This window comes from Heterocephalus glaber, unplaced genomic scaffold (genome assembly GCF_053883595.1).
Source record: "Heterocephalus glaber isolate CG9 unplaced genomic scaffold, H.glaber_assembly_v1.0 deba00001806, whole genome shotgun sequence".
Taxonomy (NCBI): domain Eukaryota; kingdom Metazoa; phylum Chordata; class Mammalia; order Rodentia; family Bathyergidae; genus Heterocephalus; species Heterocephalus glaber.
Window position 1 is genome coordinate 2,225,288 of NW_028258481.1, and position 11,884 is coordinate 2,237,171.

The window sequence follows — 11,884 nt, forward strand, 5'->3', positions numbered from 1 at the left end:
ATTATGTATATATATACATACACACATACACACACAAATACATACATGTATATGCATATATCTGATTTTGATGTTTGCTTTACAGATTGGAGGAATCTGTTGGGTTTGGATTTATTTACTGTGGTTTCACTACCATGTTAACTTGTGGTTTGGTAAAACTATGCATTATAAACTGATATAAATCTTTATGTAACTCCCCATGATATATATCTGTTAAAAATTAAGTAAATATTAGAGAAATTTTGAGGATTAATTAGTCACTTTATAAATGAAGGTATGATTTGCACACAGTTGAATGCCATATGTGTTTTTCCTTCTACCAGTTTCAATGAATGCCTGTACTTGGAACAAAACACAAACACACACGCACACTCATACACCACACACAAATGACATCAGAGATACAACTTACACCTCCTCAGAGTGGTCTTCCAATCTTTTGCCAGTGAAAACCCACACCCAACACACATCCACTGTCTTATTTCCATCCATGTTATTCAGTTTGGCGCTTCTAAAATTTCATGGTAATGCAATCCAACAGTAGATCTTTCTTGTATGTTGATTTTTCTTCCATAAGGATTATAAGGTTACAATATAACCCACATTTTCCAGCCTGTTAGCAGTTTGTACTTTTTTGTCCTTTGCAGTATTTCCTGTGTTAGTATGCTCTATTACTGTTTGTGAGCCCACTATTTTGCTGAAGGACATCTGTACTGCCTTTAATTTGGAACTGTTATAACTAATGCTTCTACAAAACTCCCTTATGTGATACGTTTATTGCTTTTGGTGCCTATATGATGAACTTTTTATAAAACATTTTGCAAGTGTTTGTCTAATTTTAGACTCTGGCCAGGAGTGAACACAAATTCCAATTGTTCCAATATTACCAAACTCTTCATTTAAACCAATTAAAATGAGATTCTTGTTACTTATGTTGCTTTCAATTTGAATTTTCTGAATGAGGGGAAGGGAAAGGGAAGAAGGGAAAGGAAAAATTATGAGAAAGAAAAAAATGGAAACAAAGTCTATGTAAATAGGGAAGGGTGGTGGAGTTGTAAGGCACATAGGAAATGGGGGAAAAAAGAAGAACTAAGATACATCATGTTCAGGTACAAACACCCAATGATAAATGTAAATGTATTGTATACCTAAAATGTACCAATTAATATATAAATAATAATAAAAAAGAAAAAAGAAAAAAAGACTTAAAAATTACCTTATTGCATATTTGTATGTATTCTTCTGTGAAAGTATTTTGATTTCTGAAAATAGAATTATAGATGTTTCAAAAGAAAATGCAACTATTGACCCAACAATATAAAATAGATCACTTTAATGACTATTAATATTTTTTCAAATAGAGGTATAGTTTTGGTTACTTCTAATGATTGTGTACATATCTGACATATCTGTTGTCATTCACTGTGTTAACTTTAGTTATTTTAACTAATGTGATGATGTATGAAATGTCTCTCCAAACTTCTCCATTCAGCTTGAGAGTATCAGTGTTTGCATCTTAGCTATGATTTATAAAACATAATGGTATTGCACTGGGAAATGATGTCCCTGAATATCTGAAAGCTTTTCATATGAGGTGTTTTTTGCTGATATATAAAATGATTTAAAAGAAGAAAAATAGGGGCTCAGATGTTTGGAGGACATTTCTTATCTTTTGGTAGCAAATGATTGAACAAGTATAATAATCTGTAAGCAATAAACTTGACACTGTTAAGAGACTGTTGATTTTACAAAGGAAATAATTATGACTGTTCCTTTTATATCTTTCATAAATATGTATTTATTAACATTCTATGGACAAAGCAAATGAATTTAAAATATCATATTTGGAGATGAATTATTTCATTCATTTATTTCAACTATATTGGAAGTGTCTCTGAGCCCTGTTTCCCAAGGTATCCCTTTCTTCACAGGGTTTTTGGGGAAATGTTCCCACTCTCCTGTGATATAAGAAGTAGAAGAGTCTGGAGGAGGCACTGACAAGAAGCACAGACCAGGGAGAGTGCTGGAGTCCTCAGTTATTTTGGAAATGCAGCTGAGTCTCACTACCTTGTCACTCTGGGAGGGACTTATCCTTACTCTCTCAAACAGCCCATTCCTACATGCAGGATATTTTAATGTCAGGAACCTGGTCCATGTCATGGGGAGGTGGACAATGAATGGTTTCTAGACATGTTCTAATTATTATGAAAATTGGTTACCAGCCTGACCCAGTAGCTTTTGTACCAATGTCTGGTTGGAATTGTGACAGTGTGCTAGAGCCAAGTGCTAAGATGCTTTGGTTCATGGGGTGGAAGGTCACTCATAAAGATGGCAATGCCTATGGAATCACACTGCTTAAAGCTTAGGACTGCATCCTGCCACCCAGTTGCCCAACTGAGAGGCCTCTGTGGCTGCCCCTCAAGGAGGTCCACAGTATTGGGGGTATTGCTGCTGTTCCTGTGGGCCACATGGAGACTAGTGTTCTCAAACCTGGCATGCTGATCACCTCTGCTCCAGGCAAAGTCACAGCTGTCATGAAGTCTGTTGAAATGCACCATGAAGCTTTGGGTGAAGCTCTTCCTGGTGACAGTGTGGGGTTCAACATCAAGAATGTGTCTGCCAAAGATGTTCATGGCAGCAACATTGCTGGTGACAGCAAAAGTGACCCATCCATGGAAGCAGCTGGTTTCCCTGCTGGGGGATTTTCCGGAGCCATCCAGGCCAGGTTGGTGCTGACTGTGCCTGTGCTGGATTTCCCCACGGCTCACATCGCTTGCAAGTTTGCTGAGCTGAGAGAAAATATTGATGCCAGACCTTGGCGAAGCTGGAAAAGAGCCCTGTTAAGAGTAATGCTACATAATTCTAGGGAAAAACCATTTGATTAGGCCCAGTTCTTCCACCTAAAGGCCAGCTATGGCATTCCAAGACATAATTCCCTTTTGGCCTCGGGTCACATCTGAGATCTCAATGATCCTGTGATGCTGTGATGCTCCAGGACAAGACCACACCTGCAGGAGACACCCTGGGAGGAACCAAATCTTCATCTTCATAGTTCCTCATTGTTCTTATATTTCCATGGCCCCTCAGTCTTTTGTTACACCTTGTTTATCCCAATATGAAATACTGAAATCTACATATTCATTTGTTACATTTGTTTCTCCAGAGGTACTGAATAAAAGGTGTGGTAAACTGGGGGTTTTTGTCTTTGCTGCCCAGAGCAGCACTGATCAGATCCAAAGCTCAGCTTCTTCTCAGTCTCATTTTTTTATCTTTCCTGTAATTTGCTGTGTGCTGCCATGGTTTGCAGGAGACCAGGATTTACTGCAGAGGTCCTGGTAACGTCCCCTTCTCCTGTTTCCTACAGGGCCCCAAATTCTTGAAATCTGGAGATGTTGAGACTGTTCACAGCATTCCAGACCAGCCCAAGTTTGTTGACAGCTTCTCTGACTCTCCTCATCTGGGTCATTTTACTCTTCATGATATGAGAGAGAGAGTTGCTGTGGTGTCATCAAAGCCGTGGCCAAGAGCGCTGGGGGGCCTGGCCAGGTCACCATGTCTGCCCGGACAGCACAGAAGGCTAAAGGAATATTATCCCTGCCCTGCCACCCCAGGCTTCATCAGCCTGCACAGCGGTAAGTTTAATAGTGAAAGACTGGTTAATGATTGCACTGGATCATAAAACCTTCAGAAGGAAAGGAGAATGCTTTGCAGACCATTTGGGTTTGTGTGTGTGTGTGGCAGTTTTAAGTTATTACTTTTTAAAATCAGTATTTTTAAACAGAAATAACTTGACCAAAAATCTGTCACAGGATTTTGAGACCCATTAAAACAAAGGTTAATTAAAAAAAAAAGGGGGCAGAGCAGAAGCGGCAGAAATGTGCAAGAAAGTGGTTTTAGGCCTGCGGACAGGGTCCCAAGGTCACCAGTCCCACTGAAAACACCAAATCAGCCCTCGCCCTGGCAGCAATCTATCCCCACCCTCTCCTTTAGCCTCTTCTCTGTACAGCCGCCTGGCTCCACACTACAAAGACCCAGAGGACACCAGACCACCAGACCACTGTACTGGAGCTAATCAAGTTCTCAGCATTTAAAGAATTCCTGCCCAGAGGTAGGGGCTTCTGAGCCACCATCCCACTGCTCCTGGTCCAGAGAAATGGGCTGCCCGGTCACCATCCCTTCCACTGCTCCCAGCCCAGAGGAAAGGGCTTCTGGGCTGCCATCCATCCCACAGTTCTTGGTCCAGAGGTAGGGGCTTCTGAGCCACCATCCCACTTCCCTTGGTCCAGAGGAAGGGGCTTCTGGGCGACCAAACATCCCACTGCTCCGGGCCCAGGGGAAGGGGCTTTTGAGCTACCATCCCTGCCGCTGCTCCTGGGGCTTGGCCCTCCTCTCTCAGCTCACAGGAGGTGAGCCACGTGGACATCAAATGCACCTCCCCTGCCCCTCCAGTTGAAATGAGAAAATATGTAAATAAGTCTCAAAACCAGATTTCCAGATAACCTACAGAAACCCCAAAGGGAAATGGGATGGAGCATTCTGATACTCAACCACCTGGACCCACTGAACTGGCAATAAAAGGGAATCTGGAAAAAATGAAATCAGAAATAATTTCTCAGATAACAGGAGAAATTGTGCTCCTAGTTCAAGATATGATTAATAAATCTAGAGAGGAGCTCAGGAACATGATGGAAACCCAAAATAGGAAACAAATGGAATCCATAAAACCAATGCAAATAGATTTCCAGGAGATGAAAAATTCCATTGAAAGTCTACACAACAGAATGAGCCAATGTGAGGACAGAATTTTAGATATAGACGATAAGATTGAAATTAATGACCAGGAAAAGAGAAATTGTTTTAAAATTATAAGAGAACATGAGAAATCAATCCAGCAGCTGCTAGACAATGCAAAGAAAATAACATAAGGTTGATTGGAGTCAAGGAAGAAACAGGAGAAAGTGCAGATGACATAAAAAAATCTCTTCACAGAAATAATGGCAGAAAACTTCCCAAGCAGGGGAAAAGAGCTTGACATACAGATAAGTGAGGCATATAGGACCCCAAATAACCTTGATAAAAAAAAACTACATATATTCATATAATTGTTAAGATTCCAGAAACTCAACAGAAGTACAAAGTTCTACAAGCAGTTAGAGAAAAGAAACAAATCACATACAAAAGAAAGGCCATCAGAATCACTGCATACTTCTGAACTCAAGCCATCAAGGCAAGAAGAGCTTGGAGTGACATATTCCAAGCCCTAAAAGAAAACAGCCTCCAACCCAAATTGATGCACCCTCCAAAGTTTTCTTTCAAAATTAATGGAGAAATAAGATACTTTCATGACAAAGAGCACCTTAGGAACTTTGTGAATACCAAACCGCACTCCAAAGAACTTTACGCAATATCCTAGGAACAGACATTGAGGATCACAACCCCAGGAAGCAAAGCAGAAAGAACCCATCTGGCATGACAAGAAATTAAATGTAAAGAGGGAGAACCCAACAAAAAGAAAAAGTTGTGGCAATGATAACTCAATACGTTTCAGTTATAACTATCAATGTTAGTGGTATCAACTCACCAATCAAAAGAAATAGACTGGCAGAATGCATAAAGAAGCCATATTCAATAATATGCCACATACAAGAAACACATTAATTCAAAAATAAACTCATAGATTGAAAGTTAAAGGGTGGAAAACAATTCTGAAAGCATATGGGAACCTGAAAAAAAGGACTAGCTATCCCCTTTCCAGATCAGATTTCAAACCAACACTGATTAAGAGAGATGAAGAAGGACACTACATCTTCATAAAGGGAACAATCCAAGAGAAAGAGATGACAATCATAAATATCTATGCACCAAACACTAGTGCACCCAACTATATAAAACAAATGCTAACAGACATGAAAAGTCATATATGCACTAATACAATTGTAGTGGGGGACCTCAACACCCCACTGTCACATATAGATAGATCAACTAGACTAAAAATAAGTAATGAAATACGAGAACTGAATTGAACTCTTGAACAAATGAACTTAACAAGTGTTTACAGAGTCTTCCACCCCACAAAATCAGAATACACATTCTTCCCGACTGCACATGGGTTATTCTCCAAAATAGACCACATACTCACACATAGAACATGTTTAAGTAAGTGCAAAGGAGTTGAAGTTATCCCCTGTATATTATCAGACCATAGTGCAATGAAATTGGAGATCCATAGCAAAAGAAAATGGAAAAATTTCATAAACACGGGGAAATTAAACAACACACTCTGAATAACCAATGGGTCATAGAGGAAATTAAAGAAGAAATCAGACAGTTCCTTCAATTGATTGACAATGACAATACAACATACCAGAATCTATGGGACACAATGAAAGCAGTCTTACGAGGGAAATTCATAGCAGTGAATATGCATATTAGGAAAACAGAACAAGCCCAATTAAACAACCTGATGCTGAACCTCAAGCTTCTAGAAAAAGAAGAGCAGGACAAACCCAAAGATCATACAAGGAAGGAAACTATAAAGATCAGAGGAGAAATCAATGCAATGGAGACTAAGAGAATGATACAAAAACTCAATTAAGCCAAGAGTTGTTTCTTCAAAAGAATCAACAAAATAGACAAACCCTTTCCCAACCTTAACAGAAAAAGGACAGAAAAGACCCAAATCCATGCAATTAGGAATGAAAAGGGTGAAATTACAACAGACCCAGCAGAAATCCAGAGGATCATCAATACCTACTTCCAGAACCTATATGCCAATAAGATGGACAACACAGAAGAAATGGACAGATTCCTAGATACATAGGAATTAGAAAAGTTGAATGAAGAAGACCTAAAAATTCTGAACAACCCAATATCAACCAATGAAATTGAAAATGTAATTAAAATCTTAACAACTAAGAAAAGGCTAGGCCCTGACGGCTTCACTGCTGAATTATATAAGACATTTAGAGAGGAACTACTGCCACTACTGTTTATATTCTTCAATGAAATTGAAAGGGAAGCAATACTTCCAAATTCATTCCTGGAAGCAAGCATCACCTTGATCCCCAAAGCAGAGAAAGACCCAATCGAATAGGAGACCTATAGGCCAATCTCACTAATGAACACAGATGCAAAAATCCTTAATAAGATAATGGCAAACAGAATGCAGAAGATCATCAAGAAGATCTTACAACCTGATCAAGAGGGATTCATCCATCCCAGGGATGCAGGGATGGTTCAATATACAAAAATCAATCAATGGAATACACTATATCAATAGAGTCAAGGACAAAAACCATATGATTATCTCCATAGATGCAGAAAAGCATTTGACAAAATCCAACATGCATTTATGATAAAAACCCAGAAAAAATTGGAAGAGATGGTCTCTACCTCAAACTGATAAAAGCCATCTATGAAAAACCAACAGCCAATATCATACTAAACGGTCAAAAACTGAAATCCTTCACACTAAAATCAGGAACAAGACAAGGATGTCCACTATCACCACTCTTGTTCATTATAGTTCTGGAAACAGTCACGGCAATTAGACAAGAGAAAGAAATAAAAGGAATAAAGATAGGAAATGAAGAAGTCAAATTGTCATTATTTGCAGATGACATGATACTCTATATAGAAGACCCCAAGAACTCCACCAAAAGCCTTCTAGACTTAATAACCAAATTCAGTCAAGTAGCTGATTACAAGGTCAACACACAAAAATCAATAGCTTTCCTCAACACGAATGACAGACTCACTGAGAGAGAAATAGGGCAAATAATTCCTTTCACAATAGCATACAAAAAACTGAAATACCCAGGAATCAACCTAACAAAAGAAATCAAAGACCTCTTTTCTGAAATCTATAGCACTCTGAAAAGAGAGATTGAAGATGATATCAGAAAATGGACAGACATCCCCTGCTCCTGGGTAGGAAGGATTAATAAAGTGAAAATGGCCATACTTCCAAAACTGCTATGTAGATTCAATGCAATTCCAATTGAGATCCCAGCAGCATACTTCACAGACCTTGAGAAAACAATCCAAAAATTCATTTGGAGCAAGAAGAGACCCAGAAAAGCAAAAGCAATTCTAGGTAACAGACACATGGCAGGTGGTATCACAATCCCCAAATTACAACTATACTACAAAGCTACTGTGATAAAAACAGCATGGTATTGGCAAAGAAACAGACCTGAGGAACAGTAGAACAGATTAGAAGATGTAGAAACAATGGCAGAAACACTCAGCCATCTCACTTTTGATAAAGGAGCTAAAGACCCTCACTGGAGGAAAGATAGCCTCTTTAATAAATGGTGCTGGAAAACTTGGGTTTCAACTGCCAAAGAGTAAAACAAGACTTATATCTCTTGCCATGTACTAAACTAAAATCAAAATGTATTGAAGATCTGAATATTAAAATAGAAATGCTGAACCAGTTGGAACAGGGGTTAGGTAGAACCCTTGAAGACATCTGTGTAGGAAAAGATTTTATGAACAAAACCTCAGTTGCCCATGAACTAGCACAAACAATCAACAAATGGGATCTCTTCTTATTAAAAAGCTTCTGCACAGCAAGAGAAACCATCAGCAGTGTGAAGAGACAACACACAATCTGGGAAAATATCTTCACCTGATTTTCCTCAGACAAAGGTCTACTATCTTCAATCTATAAAGAACTTAAAAAGATCAGAACTCCCAAATTTAAAGACCCAATCTGAAAATGGGGATCTGAAATGAACAGACACTTCTGAGACAAGGAAGTGGAAATAGCAAATAAGTACATGAAAAAATGTTCAACATCTCTGGTCATTCGAGAGATGCAAATGAAAACAAAGCTGAGATTCCACTTCACTCTAGAAAGAATGGCTGCTATCATGAAATCAACCAATTACAAATGCTGGCTGGGCTGTGGGGAAAGAGGAACCCTGCTCCACTGCTGGGGGGAGTGTAGACTAGTGCAACTATTGCAGAAATCAGTATGGAGATACCTCAAAGAACTAGGACTGGAAGTCCCATTTGACCCCGGTATTCCCCTGTTGGGGATCTTCCCCAAAGAATTAAAAGAATCATACCACAGTGATTTATGTCCCCCCTTGTTCATAGCAACACAGTTTGTGATAGGTAAAACTTGGAAACAGCCTAAATGCCCATCAACTGGAGACTGGATAAAGAAAATGTGCTTTTTTTATAAAATGGAGTACTACTCAGCCATAAAAAATGAGAAATTAGTGACATTTATAGCTAAGTGTATGCACATTGAGGCGATACTCTTAAGTGAAATAAATAGGACACACATGTATAAATACCAAATAGTTTCTCTGGTGTGAGAAACTGAAAGTGTAAATAAGGACTAAATGTATAATAGGTAATGTGAAATAGGAAGAAAAGGGGCAAAGGGGAAGGAAGTGGGAGGGGTAGGGGAAAGGGAAGAAGGGAATCGAATTAATGTGAGAAAATGGAAAAATAGGAACAAAATCTTTGTAAATAGGGAGGACTGGAGGGGTTGAAGGGAGGACTGGGCAAGGCTGAAAAATAAGAACCAAGAGAGACTATGTAAAGGTGCAAATTTCCAATGATGAATGTCATTATGTTGTATACCTAAAATGTACCAATGATTAGAATGAATAATCAATAATGCAAAATAGGAAGAAAAGGTCCAAAGGGGTAGGGGTAGTGGGAGGGGCAGGGGAAAGGAAAGAAGGGAAAGGAAAAATGATGAGAAATGGAAAAAATGGAAATAAAGTCTTTGTAAATAGGGAAGGGTGGAGGGGGTGAAGGTATAGCTAGGAATGGGGAAAAAATAAGAACCAAGATGCATTATGTAAAAGTACAATTCCCAATGAGAAATGTAATTGTGTTGTATACCTACAATGTACCAATAAAAGAATTTAAGAAAGAAAAAAAGAGAAAAGAATGTGGTTTTATTTATTTATTTATTTATTGACAACAGAAGCTTCTTTCTGAGCTTAATCTCTCAGCATAGCCTGAGACAGTCCCTGTCTCCTTCCCTGTGACACCCATTCTCCTGTGTGGCCCCAGAGCCTCATGCAGAAGCAACTCCTTATGCCCCTTCTCAGGACACACTGGGTCCCTCTGCTCCTGCTGCCCTAGGTAAAGTTGGCCCTGCTTTCCCCAGAAGCTACACCCCATTGGAGTTCTTCAAGGGTGGGGTGCCTTCTGCCTTTCCCTGCTGCTTCCTAACCCCTCGCCTCCTATCCCCAATTTGAGTCTCAGCACACATCCCCCGAGGCTCCTCACCCCTGGGACTCTCAGGGAAGCAGCAGTGACATGGCTTGGAGTGCAGAAGTCTGAATCTCTGGGTCCCAGTAGGACCATGTGAATTCAGCCAGAGTCTGTCTTGCGTGGAGCCTGCTGGAGAGGGCACAATGTGGTTAGGGCCCAGGGCAGCTGTTCAGGGCTGGGTGCTGCTATTTGGGGAGCCCTGGTTGCAGGGTCAGAGCATCAGGGGAAACAGAGAGTCCAAGGGAGCCCTGAGGTCCCCTCATGCTGAAGTCCTGAAGAAGGTATTTCCAGTCCACCCCCTGAGTTACACTTTGCATTACTTGGTTTTATTCCGTCCTAACCTGAGTCTCTATTCCCTGTCTTCCTCTACTGTTTCCTACTTCCTCCTCTCTCTCCTCTCCTCTCTGGTACACAAAGGCATAATTCCATGTTCTGAGAATTCAGAGATATGAAGCTGAGCATGCCAGATGCAGAAAGACTAACAGCACCAGCAGGCGCTGTGGAGCTCTGTTCTGAGGGCTCACTGTTGTGGGTCTGGGCTCTCCCTGGAACATGGTGCTGCATCTGTCTCATCTTAGAGCAGCCCTCAGGCAAAATCTGCTGCAGCCTTTGTCCAATGGAAGACTGTTTGTCATTGCTTAGTAGAAATTCTTTTCAGGTACAATTTGTAACTAATCAGTATTTTGTGTACAAAGGAGCCAGAGAATATATTTTCTGTATAGTGTTGTATAAAAAGTGCTTATCTATCTTTTATCAAAGAACTAAGAAATAGATAATTTTTAATTTTTAAACATAAATTTTGAGGGAATAACACCAATTCCTAGGCTATGCACTAATCATATCAATTATGCATTATTCCATATCAATTACTTAAAAATAATGACCTTATTCCACACGTAATATGTCCATTCTGTGTATGATTTCTGCTTCTCTCATAAGTCTGCAGTGCTGCTGAATGCATTCTAGTAAAAATAACTTTTTTTGGTTAATTGCTGACTATCCCAAAAGGTATAATACTTGAAATTTTTATGACAGAAGTTATAATGATTATACCATGTAATTCATTGATATTGAAAGTTTATTGAAAATTCACAAACTCAAAGTACATTCTTATATATTATAAAATATTCAGGTAAATGTACTATTCCCCAATAGTTTCATATTCAATATTTTTGAAGCAAATCATTTATAAAATTCCATTTTATGCTTTTTTACCTTTTACTTGTCATACAGTTAAAGATTTTTAAAGAAATTTTAGTAAAATCATAGAAGAGCAAATAAATACTTGTAATGTGCAGTTGAAATGATATTAGTGAGCAAGGGCCCCTTACTAAAAGCATATTTTGTATGATTGATTCATAGGAGATGCCTCTAGTAAAATTGTGTAATTATGACTAAGTTCATAAATATGTAGAACATTTTAAGCACTCACATAATTACCAAATGATTGACAGAGTTGGGGTGTATGCAGGTCATGATTAAGGGGTGCACTAGGAGGTGAGGGTGTGGCTGTGTCTACAGCTAGCACTTGATTCAAAGCAGGGCTGATGATTAATGCAGCACTTGCACAATCCTACCTCAGGACTGCTTGATTCCCTAAGTGGAACAGATATGTTATGTCCTGTGTCATTTCATCCAT

The 11,884-nt window shown here is 39.2% G+C and overlaps 1 pseudogene; it reads left to right on the forward strand.

Annotated features, from left to right (window-relative positions):
- Nucleotides 1-2,156: 2,156 nt before the first annotated feature.
- Nucleotides 2,157-3,636, forward strand: LOC147820717 (elongation factor 1-alpha 1 pseudogene; annotated as a pseudogene).
- Nucleotides 3,637-11,884: the final 8,248 nt, after the last annotated feature.